Genomic DNA, 24,845 nt, shown 5'->3' with positions numbered 1-24,845 from the left:
CTTAGAGGAAAACACAGGCAGAACACTCTATGACATAAATCACAGCAAGATCCTTTTTGACCCACATCCTAGAGAAATGGAAATAAAAACAAAAATAAACAAATGAGACCTAATGAAACTCAAAAGCAAAGGAAACCATACAGAAGATGAAAAGTCAACCCTAAGAATGGGAGAAAATATTTGCAAATGCAGCAACTGACAAAGGATTAATCCCCAAAATTTACAAGCAGCTCATGCAACTCAATATCAAAAAAACAAACAACCCAATCCAAATATGGGCAGAAGACCTAAATAGACATTTCTCCAAAGAAGATATACAGTTTGCCAACAAACACATGAAAGAATGCTCAACATCATTAATCATTAGAGAACTGCATATCAAAACTACAATGAGATATAATCTCACACTGGTCAGAATGGCCATCATCAAAAAAATCTACAAACAATAAATGCTGGAGAGGGTGTGGAGAAAAGGGAACCCTCTTTCACCATTTGTGGGAATGTAAATTGATACAGCCACTATGGAGAACAGTACGGAGATTCCTTAAAAAACTAAAAATAGATCTACCATATGACCCAGCGATCCCATTACTGGGCATACACCCTGAGAAAACCGTAATTCTAAAAGAATCATGCATATATACACTACCAAACGTAACATAGACAGCTAGTAGGAAGCAAATGCATAGCACAGGGAGATCAGCTCGGTGCTTTGTGACCACCTGGAGGGGTGGGATAGGGAGGGTGGGAGGGAGGGAGATGCAAGAGGGAAGGGATATGGGGACATATGTATATGTATAACTGATTCACTTTGTTATAAAGCAGAAACTAACACACCATTGTAAAGCAATTATACTCCAATAAACATGTTTAAAAAACAAAGACAACAACAACAGAAAAAAAGAGTCATATACTACAATGCTCTTTGCAGCTCTATTTACCATAGCCAGGACATGGAAGCAACCTAAGCGTCCATCAAGAGAGGACTGAATAAAGAAGATGTGGCACATACATACAATGGAATATTACTCAGCCATAAATAGAAATGAAACTGAGTTATTTGGAGTGAGGTGAGGGACCTATGATCTATCATACAGAGTGAAGTAAGTCAGAAAGAGAGGGCTTCCCTGGTGGCGCAGTGGTTGGGAGTCTGCCTGCTGATGCAGGGGACACAGGTTCGTGCCCCGGTCCGGGAGGATCCCACATGCCAGGAGCGGCTGGGCCCATGGGCCATGGCCACTGAGCCTGCAAGTCCGGAGCCTGTGCTCCACAGCGGGAGAGGCCACAACAGTGAGAGGCCCACACACTGCAAAAAAAAAATAAAATAAAATAAAATAAAGACTGTTACAACTTCAATATACTCTCATTAAAAAAAAAAAGAAGAATCATTTCCATTGTTGTGTCTTTACAAACCCACATTCCCTCCTCCATCCGCCAACTTCTGTAGAAGTGCCCATCGCTTCTTTTTGGTCCCCATTCTTTGTCATATAAAGTTCCACCTTAGTCCCTATAACACTCTTATTGCCCTTATTTCCTTCCAGGTACATCTCAGTCTACTACACTCTAGGCTCCTTGAGGACACGTACTGTATGTAAATTGTTTCAGTTTCTCTGGTGCCTAACATTATTCCTGGCATGTAGCTGTGGACTATTAAATGCTTGTTTACTGAATTAATGAATGACACGTATGTTTAAGGTATTTATTTCTGCAACACTTTGTGGTCATTCCTAGACATGGCACCTTCTCCAGGATCCTGAAATCCTGTGAATTAAGAAACATTCCCAGTTTTTCCAAGATTTTCTCCTATTCTTAGCAGTTCAAAATATTCATAAGGGGCTTCCCTGGTGGTGCAGTGGTTGAGAGTCTGCCTGCCGATGCAGGGGACACAGGTTCGTGCCCAGGTCTGGGAAGATACCACATGCCGCTGAGCGGCTAGGCCTGTGAGCCATGGCCGCTGAGCCTGCGCATCCGGAGCCTGTGCTCTGCAAAGGGAGAGGCCACAACAGTGAGAGGCCTGCGTACCGCAAAAAAAAAAAAAAAGAAAAAAATATTCATAAAAGATGGAAGACTCAATTGATTAGCTAACTTGTAATAGTTGTTCTACTATTAAAAGGAAGACTTTTTTAAAAACTGAAAGTCAAGAACAATAAAAGCTCAGGGAGTCAACCTCTCAAATTATTCTGTATTTATTAGAAAAAACAACTGTGTGGATGTAAGTTAGACAAAACTTCTGCTTTTAATATTTTCCTTTAGTAAATTAAGTTCCAGTAGATACTTCTAGAGCATCCTTTAGCCTTTCCATCACATATCTTATGCTGTTGTACAAAGTCAATTCAAATTTACCACTATATACATCAGAGAGAAACCAGAGTCATTATAAATAAATAACTTATTTTCTAAGATGAAGGGTCCAGAAAGTGGCTTTAAATATTAAATATACCCAAATGTTTTCTTTTAAAATCAATAAGCCCAGATGACAACATGTCTTTTCTCCAAATTCCTGCTTAATTCCTTCTGATGCTTTCTTGATTGAGGCCATGTGTTATCTTGAGAGCTTTTTTTTTTCCTGTCAGTATTCCATTCCAATACTCTCACTTAGGATTCAGCAAAGAAAAGGGTCTTATATTCCAACAAGGAATGCATCAGAAGAACTCTAAATTGGATACTTATAAATGCCATGTCATTTACAGAAGTTCTTAACTAGGAAATGGAGAAATTTTTTGTTGTTTAGTATGTAAAGACTCACATCTTAGCCTGGAAATTTAACCTCAAACATATTAAATAACTCATGTTATTCTAACTTTCTTGACTAATCAGTTCCACTGATTTTTTGTTGTGTTTAGCCCATAGTAGACATGTAGGGAAAGGGAGGGCAGACATAAGAAGTAAAGGAAATCCTCTTGACCTCAATAAAATTAGTTGAAAAAATAAAAAATAAATAAGTTGAGAATTATAAAATAATAATTTTTCAGTATAATAGCAGAGATGCCAACTAGAGGTACACAAACAGCCATCTAGGAGAGATGGACATTGAATTGGAAATTTAAGAATATAAAGGGTCAAGGGGCTGCCCTTCAAGCAGAAATGTCCACTTGGGCAAAGATGCAATAGGAATGAGCATGGAATGTTCCAAGAACATTATCTTTCTAAAGTGCTGTTTGTAAGCTGGAGTATATTGTAAAAGAATGTCATGCATTAGGGCAATGAAGAGACACTTGAATGCCAATGTGCATCTAATCTAAAATACCTTGGATTTATAAACATTCTTCTTTAGGAAGCAAACCAGAAGTGAAGGAGAACACTTACAGATTGGACAAATCCATTCAAGGGTGCTAAGGGTCCGTCATAAGTTAATGGTAGCAATACTGGAGAATGGACAAATTACAGAAGCATTTTAAAGAAAAGGAATGATACTAAAATACTCAACTTTGTGGCATATGAGGGAAGTCAAGTTAAAGGTGGTGAAAAGTTCTAGTGTAACAAGAGCAGTCCGGGAGGAAAGCTGTCTTTGAGGAGAATATGATGAACATGGATGCGGGATGAGAGTGGGAGATCAGGAAGGAGACTTGTGTGTCAGGGGAGGAGGAGAAATATTCCTCCCACTCCCGATGTTTCCTCCATGTGGACAGATGTCCAGTAGTGCAACCCCCTCTGCCTTGCTCCATCTCCTCACTCACTTCTCCCCACAGCAGGCTGACTGAGGAACTTGAGAGCAAAAGCTGGACATGTACAGCATCTCTCCTTTTTCTTCTTATCGTTGGGCAGCAATTGCCAGTAGGAAGTGCATCCTGCTGTACACCACCTGCTTAAGTTTTAAAGTGGACTAATTTTAGGTCCAGCATTAGGAACTCTATTTCTCCCAAGTATAAGCCACCTTTTCCAGTTACAACTTTATTAATAATAAAGATGGTACTTTGGTTTCATTTGTCTTACTCCTAGCCTATCCATTAACTGGCTCATATCTTGGGTGTGGAGGATGAGTGCTAGTCATTGGTCCCCTAAAACCTCAGTAACATCCTTGAGGCAATGAGATCATACACAGCGATGCTAACTTAAGAAATATCAACATATAGGCCAAGGTTAAAGATGAATTCCCTAGGAGCAAGTATAGAGAAATAAGAGCAGAAGATGGCAGAGAGAGAGATGAATGACCAAACAAGGGTCACCAGCACATGCTAATGAATTCCAAACAAAAAGACCAGCATGGGCAAAGTCAGGAAACTATGGGGCAATGCAAGGAAAAGGTGATTAACCTTGTTTAACTAAACTATAAAGTCTGTGTAGGGAATAGGAGAAAGGAACAAAGGATAGGCTGTAAAGGTAAGTCAGAGCCAGATTTTAGAAAAATTTAGACATTTCTGCACAGCAATGGGGAAACCTTAAGTATTCTAAACAGATCTATGACTAGACATATGTTTCTTTAAGAAGCATAAACTGGAGGCAGTATATTGACAAGCCTGGAAAGGTGAGAGATATCATATAAGGATGAGAAAGAAATCCATACAGGAGTGATAAACCATGTGTGCAGTGGAATGGAGACAGAGAGAGAGAATGGATATAAGAACTATTACCGAATTGAGTGGTCTTAGGCAACTCTTCATTATAGGGGACAAGGAAAAATAGAAAGAGATATTTCAAGACTTCAGAGCTGTATAATACAAAGACCGGTAATGTCATTGAAAGAAATGAAAAAAGTTGAGTAGGACACCAAAGCTACAGGCAACAAAAGCAAAAATAAGTGGGACTACATCAAACTTAAAATCTTCTGCACATCAAAGGAAACAATCAATAGTGTGAAACAGCAATCTACAGAATGGAAGAAAAAAAATTGTAAGGCGTATATCTGATAAGGGGTTAATATCCAAAATACATAAGGAAATTTCACAACTCAGCAACAAGGACAACAGCAACATCCAATTTTTAAAAAATGGGCAAAGGACTTGAACAGACATTTCTCCAAAGAAGATATTCAACATCACTAATCATTAGGGAAATGCAAATCAAAACCATATGAGATAGCACCTCACTCTCATCGGGATGGCCACTATCAAAAATGTGGAAAATAACAGGGATGGTGAGAATGAAGAGAAATTGAAATACTTGTGCACTGCTGGTGGGAGTGTAAAATGGTACAGCCATTACTGAAAAGAACATGGAAGTTCCTTAAAAGATGAAAAATAGGGCTTCTCTGGTGGCGCAGTGGTTGAGAGTCCATCTGCCGATGCTGGGGACACGGGTTCATGCCCCGGTCCGGGAGGATCCCACATGCCGCGGAGCAGCTGGGCCCGTGAGCCATGGCCGCTGAGCCTGCGCGTCCGGAGCCTGTGCTCCACAACGGGAGAGGCCACAGCAGTGAGAGGCCCGCGTACAGAAAAAAAAAAAAAAAGATGAAAAATAGAATTACCATGTTATCCACCTATCCTACTTCTGGGTATTTATCCAAAAGATTTCAAAAGAGAATCTCAAAGATACCTGCACACCCATGTTCATCACAGCATTAACACAATAGCCAAAAGACGGAAATAATCCAAATGTCCACTGACAGATGAATGGATAAAGAAAATGTGGAATATACAAATAACAGAATGTTATGAAGCCTTAAAAAGAAGGAAATCTTGTCATGTGCTACCACATGGATGAACCTCAAGAACATTATAAGTGAAATAAGCCAGTCACGAAAGGACAAATGCTCTATGATTCCACTCATGTGAAGTATTTAAAGTAGTCAAAATCAGAAATAGAAAGTAAAAGGGTGGTGCCGAGGGCAGTGAGAAGGCAAGAGGAAGAATTAGTGTTCAGTGGGTGCAGAATTTCACTGTAACAAGATGAAAAAGTTCTAGAGATCTGTCGCACAATAATGTTAATATACACTACTAAATTATACACTTAAGAATGATTATTATGGTAAATTTTGTTATGTTTTTTACCACATTAAAATAAAAAGAAATAGAGAAGTAAAGAAGAGGAACTTGTTTATTTGTTTGGTAGGGGGGAGTTGATGTTAAGCCTGATTTTGTCACATATATATACACCCTGCACCTAGTGCCAAAATGTCCTCTATAAAAATAGCAGATTATGTTGTCAACTCTGAATGCTTGAACACATCAATTTGTTTTACATGTCACTTTTTTGGGACTGTGCCCCACTTCAACTTTGGCCTCCACACAGATGCTCCTGTAAATCCCTTACATGGTTCAATAAACATGGACTATGAAACAACATTCTACCCTAGTGATGCCAAAACAAAACACTCCAGGATAAATGCAATTTTGCAAATTGTTTCACAGTCCAGCAGTTGCTATTTCATGTTCCGAATCAGAAGTCTGCTCCTTTTTATTGTAAAACAGCATATGTACAGCCATCAAACTCTTGTTCCATTCCTTATGAGAAGGGTAAGTCAGAGCCAAAGAAACTGATTGACCTTTTTTTTCCTACTACAACTCCATTTCAATTCAGTTCAATGCATTTCAGTTTAAAAGACATTTATTTTATGTCTATTTTTGCCTGGCACCAAAGATCAAAGGTGAGTCAGTCAAGACTCCTATCTTCAAAGAGCTCAAAATCCAACAGGTGAGACAACTATATACATAAATAAATATAATAATAAAAGTTCTCTTATAGAAGCATTATCAAATGCTATAAAAACAGACTGGGGAAACCAACTTCTTCCTGCAGTATTCTCTCTCTCTCACACACACACACACACACACACACACACAATACGGAAGTGACATTTAAGAAGGAGAGAGAAGGAAGTGGCATTTTGAGGTTCTCCTATGGCCTGGGTATTTTATGTAGATTCTCTTATTAAACCCATAAATGAGGAAACCAAGGCTCAGATGAGGCTCTGAATCCAAGTCTGCCTAGCTCCAAAGCTCATGCCCTTTCAGGTGAGTAACGGTGTGGCCAGTGTACAACAAGGAGGCACCACTCAGGACTGAAGGAACAAGAGCAAACACAGACCCACAAGGGCCTGAAGTGTGTGAGAGGGGTGATTAATGCCATGTGACTAGAGCAGAGAAGATGATGGAAATACTGGCTAGAGGTAAGTTTGGGAAGGTCAGCTGGGCCTGGATTGTGAGGGTCTTCTATTTACCAGCAAGTAATCTGAATTAAAATCCTGAGGCCAGTAATTTTCAAATGACACTCTAAGGACAATGCCCATATAAGAAGTTCTGAATATTTTTATATGGGGAATTTGGGGTAGGATTTATTTTAAGAAAAAAAAATGGTTCCGCTTCTAAAAATTGCATTTAAAGAAAACCCACAGGAGCAAATGGAGGGTCACTACAGACTTTTAATCATCCATATGTGCTTTAGAAAGATAAATATGGTGGCTGTGTGGGGAGGACAGTCATCTAAGGAAACAACTTTTGGACTGGAGACCAGTCAGGGGGCTTCAGAAATAATATAAGATAAAGCTTTTTAGGGTCTGGATAGACACAGACAGTGGTAGAAGGATGGATTCAATAATTAAAATATATAGAACTTGGTGGCAAATTTGTTGTGGGGAATAAAAAAATCAAGAATAACTAAGTTTTCTAGTTCAAACAACATAGTAATGACCACTAACTAAGACTGAGAAAGTTTGGTAAGAGGAGTAGACTTGGAGAAAACAATTAGTTCACACTTGTTTCGTTTTGACATGTTGAGTCTGAGGTGTCTGCAGGACACGCAGAAGAAGACATCACATGTGTGAATTAATTAGATGGGGGAATTCTTTCACAGTGTATATCAAACCACCACAATGTATACTTTAAATATCTTATAATTTTATATGTCAGTTATACCTCAATGAAGCTGAAATTTTTTAAAAAGAACTAATGAACCATAAAAAAAAAAGCACCACAAAGTAGACAGATCTATGAATGTGGTACATAAGAGAGTGGGGCTGACCAACTCATTTAGCAGGGACCACTCATTTTGCCTTCTCCCCTTCTTCCTCATAGTTATTAAACTCACCGTTTTCACAGAGCACATGGCCACTCATTTCCCAGCCCCTCTTGACGCTACAGGTGGTCAGGAGACTATAACCTCATCAATGCAATTTCAGCAGAAACACTGTGTACAATATCTTTATCACTTCCTTTGGAAATTCTTGACCTTCACTTCCTGGGTGTTGGAACAAAGACATGGTGCCACTGGGCTACTGCAGATGGTGCAGATAAAGACAGTGCCTTAGGGGATGGTGGAGCAACAAGAGATAAGAAAACTGAGATCCTGGGTGACCAGATGGAGCAGAATCACGCACCTAACTCTTTGTTACAGCAGCTTAGCCTCACTCTGACTAATGCATGGGGCATCAGCATATAGTTCAAACCTCAGGATGAATGAGATCACCAGAAAAGAAGAGAGAAAACTTAAAGGAACACAAACATGAACAACAATCTCTAAAAAGTGAAGAAAGGCCCTTTTACAAGACCAAAAAGAAACAGCCGTGGTGTAGGAGAAGGTCAAGAGAGAGGAGAGTACCTCGAACAGGAAGAAGACTGGTTTAGAGATATACAATGGGGCAGAGGAAAACTAAGATGGAGATTTAAAAGAGGCTAATCAATTTGGTGAAGAACAAAATGATCTTTGTTCTTGGTCAGAACAAAGTCAGTGAAGCAGTAGCCTATTAAAAGTTAATAGGAAGGAAGGAAGCAGATAGAGGTGCGGAAGACTACTGTTTCAAGAAGTAAAGAGGGGGCTTCCCTGGTGGCACAGTGGTTAAGAATCCTCCTGCCAATTCAGGGGACACGAGTTTGAGCCCTGGTCTGGGAAAATCCCACATGCCACGGAGCAATTAAGCCCATGTGCCACAAATACTGAGCCTGCGTGTCACAACTACTGAAGCCTGCATGCCTAGAGCCCGTGCTCTAAAACAAGAGAAGCCACCGCAATGAGAAGCCTGTGTACCACAATGAAGAGTAACCCCCACTCACCACAATGAGAGAAAGCCCGTGCGCAGCAACAAAGACCCAACGCAGCCAAAAACAAATAACTTTAAAAAAAAAAAAAAAGAAACAAAAGGGAAGAGAGATGGAAAAAAGTATTTTGACGGTCATTTTATACAGGCTTAAAACTCCTAAATGTATGGTGACTCAAAGGAATTAGAAACCAAGTAAGAAGGCTTATTTTCCATTCTATCGATAGATCTGATGGGTTCCCCTTGCCAGCACCAACGCTGTAAGTCAGAAGTGAGGGAGGAGGCCAGGGTAAGGTTTTATCCTAACCTTACAACTTCCAATAGTTAGACAACATCCCAAGAAAATCTCTAAGATTTAACAATAACTTTTGGGAATTCACATTTTTGTAAACTCTTCAGTAAATTTTTGCATGTTGACAAATATCTCCAAACTGCCATTGGTGTTGCCTCTGTTACAAGCTGGCAACATAACATCCACATGGGCACATAAGGCGGGAAGTGAGTGATGGTTTTTCCATCACAATTTCCCAAAAGACATGCTATTTCCATCTATCACATCCCTGCAGTTACAACACTCCCATCCAACTTTCCCATCCCCAAGAGAGGGCTCCAGGTGCATGTTCTTCTTTAATTGGTTTCTATCCTCACCTTCCTTTTAAGTCATCATTTTCTGGGATAATTGGTATCTGTGAATTCTCACTAGAGTCCATTTCCTTCTACTGAAAAGGAACTTAAATTACAGGCTAAGGAAGAAATATATTCTCTGTTTAACTGAATTTTCCCTGTTGTTTAATAACTAGTTCCATTTGCTGTATTCTGTAGTTATACATAGAGAGAAAAGTTAAAAAAAAAAAAGTAAATGATGTTCATCAATATTTGAGCCCCATCTTCAGATAATTGATTCTATTAATTGATTACAATTTATTTATTCTAATACTAGGCAATAGATTTTACATTATTCCACATTCATTTCTTTTACCTGCTAATGAAATTTTTTATACACATTTATTGCTAAGTACAGGTTTTGCAAAAAATGTTTGAAAGCTATGTTGCAGTTTCCTTTGAATCACAGGATTTCATGAACCACTGTTTATCCCTTTCTACAGCTTTACTCTTCATATAGGTTATGGTGGGGATGCTATCAGTATAAACCAAGGGTAATATAAGAAATTTCTCTTTGAAATGCATCGCTGTGTTTAAAGATAAGCTGAATACATTATTCTTTATATTACACAGTAAACTCCTTCTGTTATACCATAAGAAGAGTTTCTCTCTGGTCCTAATTCCAGGAATAACTGTTTCATGTGAGCAACTGACATCATAATTTTCTAGATATTGAAAATCAAATAACCAACTGCTTCCTTCATAGGTTTCCAGTAAGCTTAGAACCAAATTACTGTTCTCCCCTTACAAATGCATAAGATTTTGTGGTATATATTTTTCAGAACTAGGCTCAGTCCTAAATCCATTTTACTTTCCAGCTCTTATCTTTCCTTTGCCTTAATTGTCTTACCCAATTTTAATTTAGCATTTTCCTTATTCTCTCTATATATATTTGGAAGTTTCCTCAAATTTTAAGTAGGGAAGGATATAAATGGATGGATCAACTGATGGATTATTGACATACACACTTGATATTGCTAGGATTTCCATCCTAAATTAATGCATTCATTCATTCATTGAGCCATTCATTTGACAAACACTGGTCCAGTTCCTGCTAAGGGAAAAGCACTGAAACAGGCACATGACAGATATATTGGTGGCTCCTACCCTCAGGAACTTTACTTTGTGCAGGTAAGCCATAATATACAACTAATAATATATAATTAAAAGTGATCAGTGTCATAAGAAAGTGCAATGAAAGTCTTATCTGACAAAGATTGCATTGCCAACCTATGCTAAGGACCATCTTTCCATGAACCCAGAAGAGGAGGCTAAAGCTCTCTTCACACCACTGTTGAAAGTTTCAGGTGAATCAACATAAGTTATCAGTTACCATTCTGGACCCCTTCAGAGGAACTGTCTTCTCAAAATAGGGAAAAGATTAATATAATTTTTAAACTAATGGATTCCAGTCCAGCGATTCAGAAATAGTATTCACAGTAGTAAATTTTTCTACACACCTTGAAAAACATCAAGACATTATCTTGCTTTTCAAAACAATTTTGTTTGTGTTGTCATAGTCACAAAATATTTTATGCACATAATATTATTCTAAATATTTATTAACAGAAACTTAAGTTATTCTTAATATCAGGTTTTTCATTTAAATTATGAAAGTTGGTTGCTTTACAGTCTAAATAAACTAACTTCCACATAAGTAGTAGAGACAGAATTAAATAGGAAAATGTCATTTAGGAGATATTTAGAGTCAGCTCCACTATGCCCTTTTTATTTTATTTATTTATTCAGGGCAATATAGTTAGTTAAGTTTTAGAATGAAAGACCACATTAAGAACAACAGTTCGTGAACATGATACATTGGTATCCTTGAAAAGGTCATTAATAAGCATTCTTTTTTAAAATATATATATATATATAAAGAGAAAAAATATTTCATTGTAAAATACATTTGGAATCATAGACAATAGCAAGAATTCTCAGTAGCTTTCCCATATGCTAATGTGTATTAAAGAGGAAGGTGAGTGAGAAATGTATAATAGATAGCTAGTGGGAAGCAGCCACATAGCACAGGGAGATCAGCTTGGTGCTTTGTGACCACCTAGAGGGGTGGGATAGGGAGGGTGGGAGGGAGACGCAAGAAGGAGGAGATATGAGGATGATATGTATATGTATAGCTGATTCACTTTGTTGTACAGCAGAAACTAACACACCATTGGAAAGCAATTATACTCCAATAAAGATGTTAAAAAAAAAAAAAAGAGGAAGGTGAGTGGGAAGGAGCATACAATGTATTGAATATTTCAATCTTATTTGACTCAGAACACTATTTTTTTTTTTTTTTTTTTTGGCTGCATAAAGTGGCTTGCAGGATCTTAGTTTCCAGACTAGGGATTGAACCTTGGGCCACGGCAGTGAAAGCATGGAGTTCTAACCACTGGACCTCCAGGGAACTCCCTCAGTACAATTTTTAACACAGAGCATCTTTAACATTTCATGGGCCACTAGAGCGCCAGTTTGGTAAATGTTGCTCTAGGGCCCACTTCACATCACTGTCAGGTGTTCTCATATAAATCAAATGTGAGACCTTAATGGAGCTTCTGGTATTTGGATGAAAACAGAAAGAAGAGTTGAGGGAGACGTGCTAATTTAATATGAATTTCTCCCACACAAAATCCCTGAGCAAATCAGCGTCATATATCTCTGTGGTAGCTAAGTAATGCCTCCACCACAAGATGTCCACATCCTAATCCCTATAACCTGTGAATGTCACCACAGATGGCAAAAGGGACCTTGCATGTGTGATGAAGCTAGGGATTTTGAGATGAGAGATTATCCAGATGGACCCAGTGTAACCCCAAGGATCCTTATGAGGGAGGCAAGTAGATCAACAAGGGAGAAGGTGATGTGATGACAGAACCGGAGGCTGGAGTGATGTTTTTTGAATATGGAGGATGGGGTCAGGAGCCAAGAAATGCAGGCAGCCTCTAGAATGCGGACAAGACAAGGAAACAAATTCTCCCCTAGAGCCTTCAGAGGAATCACAACCCTGCCAACACCTTGGTTTCAACCCAGTGAAACCCACTTGGGACGGCTGATCTCCAGACTCTAAGGTAATACATTTATGTTGTTTTAAGCCAGTAAATTTGTGGAAATTTATTACAGCAGCAATAAGAAATTAATATAGTCTCTTAATAGTCAAAAAATTTTAAATAACTCTTATGAATCATAACTCTAGCTTTCAGCAGCTTAAACTATTGTTTTCTTTGGTGGAAAAATGGTTTTAAGAGAAGCACCAGATATCTGTGAACACTGAAAATAATTGGGGGTTGAGGGTCACTCACCTTTTACTTCAAATATTTCTTCTATTGAATTTTTTATAAGAAGCACTTCTTATTTTAATGGAAAACAATTAGTTGAAATTAATAAAATAATTTGGGTTTGGATATTCAGTGGGGTCTATCAGAAGTTCATGCATCTTTTCATAGTCAGAAATAACCATGCCCTTCTGTAAAGCTGCAAGAGCTGAACCAGTTACGCAAGGGTATTGATGAATGCAGGGATAAGTGTTTATGCAGCAAACCTACACCTAAGAATGATTTGGTCAGTGTTGGATTATGTTTTGTGGGTGTAATTCTTCCAACAAGGAGGCCAGGAAGATGTCTACATTGCCAGACTACTGGGCAAAATTTCCAAGAAACGGCAGGCCTCTTGTTCCTCATCCTACAGAAAAAAAGAGAGCCATCTCAGTTCACCAGTTTCCTTCTGATTCAAGACAACTCCAGATCTGTTTGTAAGCCAGGTCTCTGTCAGCTGGCACAATATGTAAAAATGTTAAATAGCTCCTGAATAAGAACTCAAGTCAAATAACTCTCCATGTCAGAAGCTCAGACAGAGTTCAAAAGTATTTTTCCTTGTTAACATTTTTTAAACTTGTTAATAATTAGCCATGTTACTGAACACACAACATGAAAGCTTTTAGATACTCAATCTGATATTAAAATCAAATAAAAGAAGCTAAAAAAAAATTAAAAATAAAAGAAACTGAAAGGTTGTTCAGCCTTCTAAATATGCACTGTGAGTTTGGGGGGTTTTTTGTTTGGTTGGTTTTGTTTTGTTTTGTATCACACACTTGCTTAAAGACTAAGATGTTGAGGCCTTAATCTCTAAAAAGAGTGCATCCAGTCTTCACTCAGGCAGTGAAGTGAAGGACCACATCTTCTGTAACAGGGATTTTCACATGCATCTAGATTGTAAAGTAACAACAAAAAGAAGCATGTAATTTCTTCTCTAAAACCGAAGCCAGTCCTAAAAGCATTTAAGAGGGCAGCTGGGGACTTCCCTGGTGGCGCAGTGGTTGAGAGTCCTCCTGCCGATGCAGGGGACATGGGTTCGTGCCCCGGTCCGGGAGGATCCCACATGCCACGGAGCGGCTGGGCCCGTGAGCCATGGCCACTGAGCCTGCGCGTCCGGAGCCTGTGCTCCGCAACGGGAGAGGCCACAACAGTGAGAGGCCCGCGTACCACCAAAAAAAAAAAAAAAAAAAAAAGAGGGCAGCTGTCAGGGCTTCCAGAAGTGTTCTTTGTGTGGCCCATGGAGGAGGGAGGATATTACTTGGTGAAAAGCTGAAGAAATCAATGCTCAAGTAGAACAGTATGAAAGGTGTGCTCTTCCGCTTTACCATTTTACATGACGCTGCTTCTAAGAGGCAGCTGACTGCAGTGGTAATGAGCTAACCTTCTGTACTACACTTATCTGTGTTGGAATCCTGGGTCTTCTAGGGGACTTTGAGCATTGCTCAACCTTCCTGTTTCTTCATCTGTAAAATGAGGACAATAGTACTAACACAGTTACTCATAAGGTTGTTGGGATTGAATGAATTAATATATGTCAAGTGCTTCTAAGCACCTACGTATAACAAGATATTGCATATGTACTAGCTCTTATGGTTTTACCTCTACATTTTTCTGTTCTTAAATGAATCTTCAGAATATTAGTTGCCAGCTATATTCTCCCCTTGAACATTCCAGGGACTAAATTATGGACCCTCTACGGGTACAAGCCCTTGGCCCTTATCCCCACCACCACCACTCCTGACCCAACCAAGAATCTGCCCCTTGATCCAGGACTAAGACTTTCTGGAGGACAGAACTCATACCATTCCCAGAAGCCTTTACACCAGCACTCAGCTTACCCCTTCCAAGGGAAGCTCCGTCAAGCCAGGCAAGGTGTTCCCCTTCTGTGGAGCCTCCCAGAAATATGAATGCTGAGTGGAAAGAAAGCTCTCTCTGAGGGATGTGCTGCACTGCATGCTGGCTGTTACTCTCCCCCTTAACCACCTTATTCCTACTATGCTCTGGACCAATGCATGAGAATCATCTGATGAAAATGCAGATTCCTCACCCTATCCTGAGATTCTGACTTGGTAGCTGAGGTAGGGCCCCAGGAGAGGCCACAGACCACACTCTGGGAAACCCTGCCTGTTCCAGGCAGAGATGCTTAACCTAGTGCCAGCTGTTAGAGCAGGACTGCATCTTATTTGTCTTTGTACCACCAGATCTAGCACTTAGTAGTTGCTTAATAAAATTATTGTTACATGAATGAGTGAGAGCAGGAGGAATAACACTTGTCCTTCATAGATGGGAGAAACAATCTATTGCCCAACACATAGAGGAGTGCAAACCTAGCAGAGAAAGATCACAAGTTGACATTTTTAAGAGGTTTTCCTCTTTAGGAGTTCCAGGTACAGAGAATGTACAAGACAAAATTTCAACTTCTACATATAATTTTTTAAGTCATCCTTCATCCTAGGTATAGAATTTTTTTTTTTTTTTTTTTTTTTTGTGGTACACGGGCCTCTCACTGTTGTGGCCTCTCCCGTTGCGGAGCACAGGCTCCGGAGGCGCAGGCTCAGCGGCCCTGGCTCACGGGCCCAGCCGCTCCATGGCATGTGGGATCTTCCCGGACCGGGGCACAAACCCGTGTCCCCTGCATCGGCAGGCGGACTCTCAACCACTGCGCCACCAGGGAAGCCCTAGAAATTTTTTGATTGAAGAACGGACATGGGTCATTCCTGCTTAAAATTGATCACTGACATCTGAACTAACTTGTCATGGATTAATCATAAAGTGACTGAAAAAATAAGCGGCCTCTGTGTTCTTGACCTTCTTTCCTCTGCTTTATACTTTATTTATTTATTTTTGCGGTACGCGGGCCTCTCACTGTTGTGGCCTCTCCCGTTGTGGATCACAGGCCTCGGACGCACAGGCTCAGCGGCCATGGATCACGGGCCCAGCCGCTCCGCGGCATGTGGGATCCTCCCGGACCGGGGCACAAACCCGCATCCCCTGCATCGGCAGGCGGACTCCCAACCACTGCACCACCAGGGAAGCCCCTATTTTTCATTTAAGTAGCAAAGCCATTCTATGAGAGCTTGTGATACTCCAAATCTCAATTAATATACCAAATGGCAGTCATCTTAACCAAAACCACACCTTAATACTTAAAAGTCATTCAAATTTGGCAAAATATTTAGCCTCACCACTCTTTAAAGACTCAGCACACATTCATGGTATCTTTCTGTCAAAGAAGAGTATCACTAGAATTACCAAAAGTACCTCTTGTTTTCCAGACTGTTACTAAAATATGTGTGTGCTCCTTCGGCAGATTTCATTGAAAATAGCCTGATCCTGGCATCAGGGAGCCAACCATCCTCATCCAGTCTGCAGGGCTGACTCCGTTATTATCTTTGGCATATCATTTCAAATCACTTAACCTTTCTGCATTCTGTATATCTAAGAAACCTGGGACCAGTGAGAGAAAAGTGCTTGTCAGCTATTCTGTAGGAACATGGGGAAAAGAAATGAGGTAATGCTGAGAAAGGCCAGTTTTATCCAATCACATGAACAAAGGAATTGTGCAAAATGTCTCCTTACTTCATGGACAGATGGTGCTTCTGAGAATTGAAAGATTAGAGCAGAATGTAAGGAGAGGAGATGCAAGAAGCCTAAATCCCTAGGGGAAAGAGGGACGAGTGGCCATGATTTGATAGGGGAAAGCAGAGGAATAAAGCTAAGATGAAAACCTCACTAAGATGAAGAATACATGGGAAAGAGGAATGCCAAGAGCACAGGAGAAATAGTCATTCGCATGAGTTGCTAGCAAAAATAATTTAGCGTATCAACTTTCAGGCAAACTGCATTTATTCTAGAGTAATGTTTGATGGGAATGTTAATTTGTCATGGTTCTATTTGGGCAGGGATAGCAAGGCAGAGGAGAGGAACACTCTATTTCTACTGGTCATGGTTAGAACTTAGTGTTGTTTGCATTCTATCTGTTCTTTTTTTGGACTGAGACAACCTGAAAAGCAATATCTCTGTATGTAGCCAGGCTTCCGCGACAGGAAGCTGCAGCCCAGAACTTCTAGGTGGGTCTCCATCAAGGCTAATACTAGAGTGATACAATGGTCTCTCAGCAAAAGGCTCAGAGGAGCTAAGACTTTTTGGTTTTTATTTTTTCATTCCTGAAAACAGTTGGAAAAAGAACAATCATTACTGCTCAGATTGGGGGGAAAAGTGAAGAAAGGGAGAAAAGTAGCACTACGTATTGAGCATCTATTTGCCAGGGGCTGTCCAATGGACTTTGCATGTGCTATTTCATTTAACCCTCAAATGTTTAAGTTCATCTTACTGAGCACTTACTATGTAGTAAGCACTGTACCAAGCATTTTGATAGTTTGTTTCAAAGATTAAATAAAATCAGGAATTGGATATTACTGTTATTCCCGATATATGAATGAAGAGAATGAGGCTTAGAAAGGATAAGTAAGTTGCTCAAGGTCATGTGATTAATAAGTGATCCAGGGTTAAAATACATGTCTGTGTGACTCTAACTCTTATGTTTATACTAAACTAACACTCAGAAAGTAAAAAATCCAATAATTATTTCTCTATTAAAATATAAATATCTTTAAATTCTATAGTTTTCTCATATGCTTATGTATGTATAATGAATAGTAAATACAGTATGAAAAAATATTTAATCCAAGAAATAGCAAAAGAAACACTCTAAATATCCATAAATAGGGACCAGTTAAATTATGATACAGTAAAATGCTATATGGTCTTTAAAAGAATAAGCCAGCTGTACTTAGACTAATCAAAAAGTTGATATGGGGAACTTCTTTGTTTTGCAATAAATGCAAAAATGAATGGAGAACTAGAAAATCATTTTGCAACCCCAAATGGAATAATGGACTGAGGCAGTAATAAACACTGGATGCCAAAAACATTAGATAAAATGTTGATGGGAAGCTTTACAATAGGCAGATCAGATTGACACCACCCAAATCCTCTGCTCAATCTTTGAATCACTCAAAATCAAATGTGAGACATATGAGCCTCTTAAGGTGATGCAGCAAGAACACAGCAACAGCAGGCACCATCTAGGAAGGATTCTTGCCAAAAATATTCAATCTGAATCCAATCAAGCCTCAAATACAAGGGACAGAGGAACAAGTTGAACAACACATGGAGGGAACAGGCAAATCCAGAAGGTTCAGTCTTCTACAAGATAAATAACTTAAGTTTCTTAAATGAATAGAAGCCTTTTTTTAAGGAAGAGAATTATTAAAGTTTAAAAGTGTTAATGGATGCCATATGTGGACATATTTGACTTTTAATTTAAACAAAACAACTTTAAAAAGATATTTTTGAGAAAATTAGGGAAATTGAAAAATAGACTGGATTTTAGATTATTAAAAAATATTAATTTTCTGAGATGTGATAATGGCATTGTAGTGGGTTTTTGTTCAGTATGTCTTAGGAATACATACTAAAGTATTTATGGGTGAAATTACATGATATCTTGGATTAATTTTAAAACACTCCTGAGAAAAAAGGAGAGCTATAGTTGAAACCAGATTAGCAAAGGTATTCTTAAGGAAATTGTCCAACATATACAATAGCAGAGAAATAATACAATGAATCTGCATTCATCCAACTTCAACATTTTGCTTATCTTGATTCAAGCTATTCCTCCCACACATATCTTTTCTTGTATATTTTACAGTAAATCTCAAACATCAGACAACATATCATTTCACTCATAAATATATCAACATGTATCACTAATCAATAAGGAGTTTTTCTTTTTCACATAACAACTAAGCCAATATCACATGGAACAAAATTAATGATAATCTCTTAATATTTTCTAACATACAGTAAGATTGTCAAAATATAATATGTATGTTGAAGCTGGATAATAGATATCTGGGGGGGGTTATACACGCTAATTTTGTGTATGTTTGAAATTTTTCATAATAAAACACTTGCTTAAAAAATAAGGAACTTTGTATGTACTGATATGGAAAAATGCTCAAGACATATTAAGTGAAAAAAGACACAGAATAGTGTATGTACTATGCCACAATTTGTGTTTAACAAGATATAGAGATATGTGTGTGTACATATATACATATATATACATATATATATATGTATATATATATAGAGAGAGAGAAATTCATGAAATACAACCAGAAAATACACATGGAACTAAAAACAGTGGTTGTCTCTGAGGAGGGGAACTAGAGCACAGGGGAAGGAAGAAGATATATTTATCCTTTTGTATGTTTTGAATTTAGGGTTGTATATTATATATTCAAAAACATGAATCATTCATAAATTTAAAAAAAAACTATGTATAGACACCTGGTGTATCATGTATCATCAAAACTAATCATTAATTGTGATTATCAGTCACAGCTTAAACGAATCTAACTTTGGTATCCTACCAGATTTATGTTGGAAAATTGCTCTGATATCTCTAAAATCAGAAATCTCCAGCCATCTGTTTAATCCAATATTGTGTTCTGGGTTTTCAAGCTACTATGGTCTAAAAGATTGCCACTTCAGCTTATTGTTATCTCCCTTACTTATTACCTCATGTTTGGCTTATTCTGGTTCAAACCTTTTTATATTTCTATGTTCCAGTGTTTCCTCAGTAGAGCAAAGCCTCTCTGTTTATTTCTCTGGTGGTTAAGTTGAAAGCAAGACCACCTTTCAAAACTGTCCCACATCCAAATGAGCCCTGTATTACAATCCAGCTGCTACAGATCATTTTCTGCCCTTGCAACCTAGCTAAGTGTTGATCAACTAACATATACCAGTCTAGCTGTCATTAGGGGGGATTTGTCTTTTTTCAAAATTAAATTTTAAATAATTTAAACAGATTAGTGCCTAAGCACAAAAATATATAGTTGTCCCTTTACAGCAACAATTTAGATTTAACTGAGGCAGCATATTGGGAGCTTATAAAGCACCAAGGCATCTCCTTTTTAAATATTTTTTTTCTAAATTTCTTCTTTGCAATCCCAAATGGAAAATGAAGCCAGAGTACATAACAAATAGAAAATCATGGAATGTTATTCCCTGTGTGAAACTTTAGAGCAACAATTATTTTTAGTAACATCTGGGCCAAATGTTCTTACAGGATTCAGTTTATTCTGAAATTAAATACCATATAATATCAGGATGAGGAGTTTAAAATTCTGCCGTATTGCTCCACAAGTAACTTTGCAACTAGAAAGAATATGCTTTTATATATACCAACAGTTTTAGTAAGCATAAAATATACAACATGGAGAAATAATAGTCTTTTCTGGACAAAACATAATAGTTGTGTGACTGTAAAATCATGCAAAATCTACTTTGTAAATCAGCTTCATTCTTCATTAGGGACGGTTTAATGTTTCTTTTATTATAAAACCCAATAATACTGAGTTATGAGGAAAAGTTATGAATGGCAGAGTTGATGTTTCAACACCAAGATGAGAAAAAAGATCTAATATGTAAAACTTTCTGGAACCTATCTTTCATTAACACTTGAATAGCACATTTAAGGGTATACTTTCAAGTGTCACAAACAAAACCTGCAACAATGGGTAGGTATTCTGAATGGCTAGCATGAAAGGATTTGTCAAATTGCTTTGCTAAAAACCAAGGCACAAGCAGTTCAGTTTGGATTACTTAGATTTTTTCTGTTTTTCTACAATATATTCTCTTAAGAAGTCAAAGAAATCCTACTTTGAAGTTTCAACCACTAAGCTTACACCTTTAGAGAGCTGGCCTCTGAGTGGATGGCAATTTTGTGAACAAGCAACATCCTGTACCAGCTACTGTGCCCAGCTGAGAAGGCAAAGGTAAAAGTCGGCCTCTCTCTCAAGGAACTTAAAGAAATCTAAGCTATGCGGGCAACTGACTACCCAAGTTCGGGGACGTGAACTAATATACAAAAGGAGGAAAATATAACAAATATGATAATGTGCTTTTTTAGATATTTAGTAATATCGTTCTGTGAAATAATTGTATTAGTGCATTAAATTACATTGATTACCTTTAGGAAGTCCTTAATCATTGCAAAACTTTACAGTAAAGTCTACCATGTTTTGGATAAAGCTAAAAGAGCTACCCTTTTAATAAGAAGGACCTGTAATGCAAAATTTTGTTAAATTACATTTTCATTAGGAACTTGCTATGGGGACTGTCTTCTAGATACTGAAAGTAGAACTAACAAGCGGGTAAGTATTACTTCTAAGCATTCCCCATACCTTTCAACCATATCACACCATGATTCATTAACACAACGAAATCTTACCTAAAATAAAGGTATTCCCTCCTCATCTGTAAATCAACATCCCCCCCGTTACCAAATCTGTGTTGTATGTAGATAAAAAGGGCTTTGTCACAACCTTTTAGTTTGTGTACAAAGCTCGATAGAAATCTATAGTTGAAACAATAAGCATAAGTTATAAGAGAAAGCACTTTAGACTTCGAAAGACCCGGCTGGAATCTCAGCTAACAAGTCATGTGCTTTGGTGCAAGTTTACCTTACCATCTGTGAAATGTCCATAAATAAATGAAATGTTGGTACCAGGTATAGCATATGGGAAGTGCTGAGCACGTGGTAATTGCTATTGTTATTATTATTATTGCTTATGATACTTCCTCAAAATATGATAAAAAGGCACAAATCAAATGAGGTCAAATTAAAATAAAGGATCTAACTGAGTCAGTAAAACCCAATACTGAGTCTTGAATGATAGAATTGTCTTTACAACTGAGGACAGTAGATAGTCTTTTTCTAAATCAGTATACACAGAACTGTTTTTCTACCCAGTCTTCTCAAAGGCTGTGATGTAGTGGTGCTTTCAAATGGAGTGTTGTGCAATAGATCTTCATGCCTTCTTTTCCATGCTCAAGACAAAGGACAAAAGTATGCTGAAGACCTACACCAAACCCAAAGCCCAAAAGACAATAAACAGTTTTCACAAGGAAGCCCTCCATCTAAACAGTTTAGAGAGTTGGGTGTAAATTAGGTTTAAGAGATTGTTCTAAAAAGCAGCATTAATTAAAACAGACTGGAGTGTAGAAGCTTGAATTCATGATCAGAAAAATCAATCTATAACTTCCATGGACCCCAAACTGCAATCTCAGATTTCACATTGAAGCTGGCAGAGTTACTAGCACAGTAAACAGTAGCATCTGGCTCTCATGTGGGATGGTGTATACAATGGACCGATCCATAACTTTAGTCTACTTTAGACATTTAGATGGATGGGCTAAGAGCCCAGTGTGTTATAATAACCCTGAAAAGCTTTTGGCTCTGGCTGTGAACACATTAGCATTAACTTAAATCTGTTGCTTTGTTTACCACAAGAGGTATTTTCTTGTGCTTTCAGCCTAAATGGAACCAGTTAAAGGCACCCAAGACCTAAGAGTGAAATTTACAACCAGGACAGCAGCTATGCACTGTACTGAGGCTCTGGTGAACATCGTTTTTTTTTGGGGGGGGGGGATTTCCTCTTAAGTTACATCTTTTTAAAATAAGTGGTACCTTTATTTGGAGTCTTTGTCTCTCCACAGTAGGAACATTAATGCCTAATTTCCCTTTTCTGTTTTTTTCCCCCCTCCATAACCTGAAGCTGAAAATAAAAAAATCAGAGGGTTCCTTGACTATGTCACCATTTAGAAATGTCACACATGCAGCCATTTGTTTCTAAGCTAGAGTGTGCAGGCTCTTTAGAACAGTGTTCCAATTATTCTTGTTGAAACCACTCAAAGCTACCAGAACTAATTTCTCCCAATATATCACTATAGTTTAACATCTAGAATGAAAAGATGCCCTCACTGGACCAGTAGAAACTGATTATTGCACATTAAGGATATAATCAGAGGGCCTCTGTATTGTAGTCAAGGTTTCCAAAAAATGTAATTAAACAACACCCAAGCTAATTATGGGTTTATTGCTTTTACAAATAGCATTAACACAGACAAATTACATGTGACATTTATTCATATTTATATTGATTTCAAACAAATATGTGCATCTCACCCTGACTAAAATTAGACTGAATAATTTACAGATGGGCATTCTAATACCATTAAGGAACAGCATAACATTGTGTTACATTTTAAATTTCATTATACTCATAAGCAGGCACTGTAGTATTCTGTATGTTCTATCACTCAATCAGTAAATATTTTTTGAAATCTCTTTGGGGTCTAGCAGTAATCTGAGAGGAGGTCAAGCTGAAACTTTATTTTGAATTAAACATCCCTTATATGTCACCATAAATAGGGCCTGCATAAACAAAGAATATTAATATCACTCCAAAAACTACCCAAATGGGAAGAAGCTTCTAAATGATCTTGTGGTATTTGATTTGCCAAAACTGAACAATAATCCCTTTAGTAATTAGGGTGGTCCTCATTTCCGGTACTGCAAGATTGGAAAACTAATGATCAGGTATTTGAGATCTCATCACATGACCTGCAAAGAATATATACATGCCACGCCCCTAAGAAAAAGAAACTTAATTTTTTCTTTAAGGACTTTCCAACCTATTCCAAGATATTCTTAGGCAAGTGAAATGGCAATGGTTTTACTATTCCAGCAATACCATAGCTAAAGAAAAAGAAAAAGAACCTGAAATTGAAAAAACACCTAAGTTTGTAGGAAAATACTCTTTCCTTAAGTTATGTGACTGCGGAGGTGCACTGAGATCTAGGTTCTGGTCCTGATTCTGTCACTCATCACATGTATAACTCTGGCCAGTTTCCCCCTCTGTCAGTGAACTGTCAGTCCTTAAGGTTTGTTCAGCTCTAAGTTCCTAACTGCGCATGTCTTCCCTGAAAAGAAGTATGGGGTATAGATGGCCTCTCTGCATTAATCATAACCTGCCCAAAGTAATGATTAAGACAAGGGAACAGAAAGACAGTAAACGGAGCTTGTGCGAATGAGATGGGGAAATGGGTAACTTTTCTTCCATTTCTTTTCATAGCAGTGTATTAATTTTTGAAGAAAAGAAATTCTAAAACTCCCATAAATGGAATCTCTACCCTGAGAAGCCAGACTTGTTTGCTTACAGAGAGATGAGGGCTCCTCAAGTTTCTATCCAAGGAATCAACACGCCCAAGCATGGACATCCCTTCATCAGGCTTCCCCTCAGAGAGAGATGGTGTTTGGCACATGGCCAGAAAAGGGGGTGTGGTCCCAGGCTGGTCAGAGAAGGCAGAGAGAGAGGGCTGGGTCAGTAATACCTCTGAAAACATTCCTCACACTGGGCTCACCTATTCTCTCCGCCCCCCCCCCCCCCCGGCAGAGTACCAGCTGCATTTCCTCTGCCCTTTGTCAGCGTCTCTGAAATAACTCACAAATTTACAAGCAGTGATAGGGCCCTTTCCAGCATAAATCTGCCTTCACTCAACAATATGGAAGGAGGACAAGGTAGGGTGGGGCAGGACAGGGGGAAGCTCATTTTTCTATGCTTCATTTGATTTGGTTTGTACTCTATTCCACAGAGCTCACAGGATGAATTGGAACCCTTTCTGCACTGAGTGCTCATGCGATTTAGTGGAATAAAATGGCAAGTGAATAATCCATGTTCACAGCACTATGGGTGGGGCAAGCTCTTGTCTGTTGTTTGATGTTCTGTGACTTAAATCATCTATTGCAAAAGGCTATAAAAAAGAATAGACCTCATCTCAGCTTACTTTCTTTGCTCCCATCTCACCATCTTTCCCACCCAAAAGTTTCTTCAGTGGCTACATGTTTCTGGAACCGGCCTTTGGCCCCAAAGCCTACAGTTTGTGCAGAGACTCACAGAAAAGACTAGGGTTATCCCTCAAAATAAAACAAAAAAGAAATAAATATTTTACAGTGCATAAAGATATAGCCTAATTATTTATTTGCTATTGTCTTTCAAGTGGACATCCTATACCTTGACCTAAAACTCTGTCAAGTTTTCATAGAA

General features: G+C 38.3%; 1 protein-coding gene across 17 annotated transcripts in view; it reads right to left on the bottom strand.

Annotated features, from left to right (window-relative positions):
- The window catches only part of ANK2 (ankyrin 2), a 710,689-nt gene that overhangs the window by 572,432 nt on the left and 113,412 nt on the right, over nt 1-24,845 (bottom strand). The gene's annotated exons all lie outside the window — the stretch shown is intronic.

Source organism: Mesoplodon densirostris, chromosome 1, assembly GCF_025265405.1.
Source record: "Mesoplodon densirostris isolate mMesDen1 chromosome 1, mMesDen1 primary haplotype, whole genome shotgun sequence".
NCBI lineage: Eukaryota > Metazoa > Chordata > Mammalia > Artiodactyla > Ziphiidae > Mesoplodon > Mesoplodon densirostris.
Note: the sequence above shows the minus strand (reverse complement) of the source record. Positions and strands in the feature narration are given on the sequence as shown.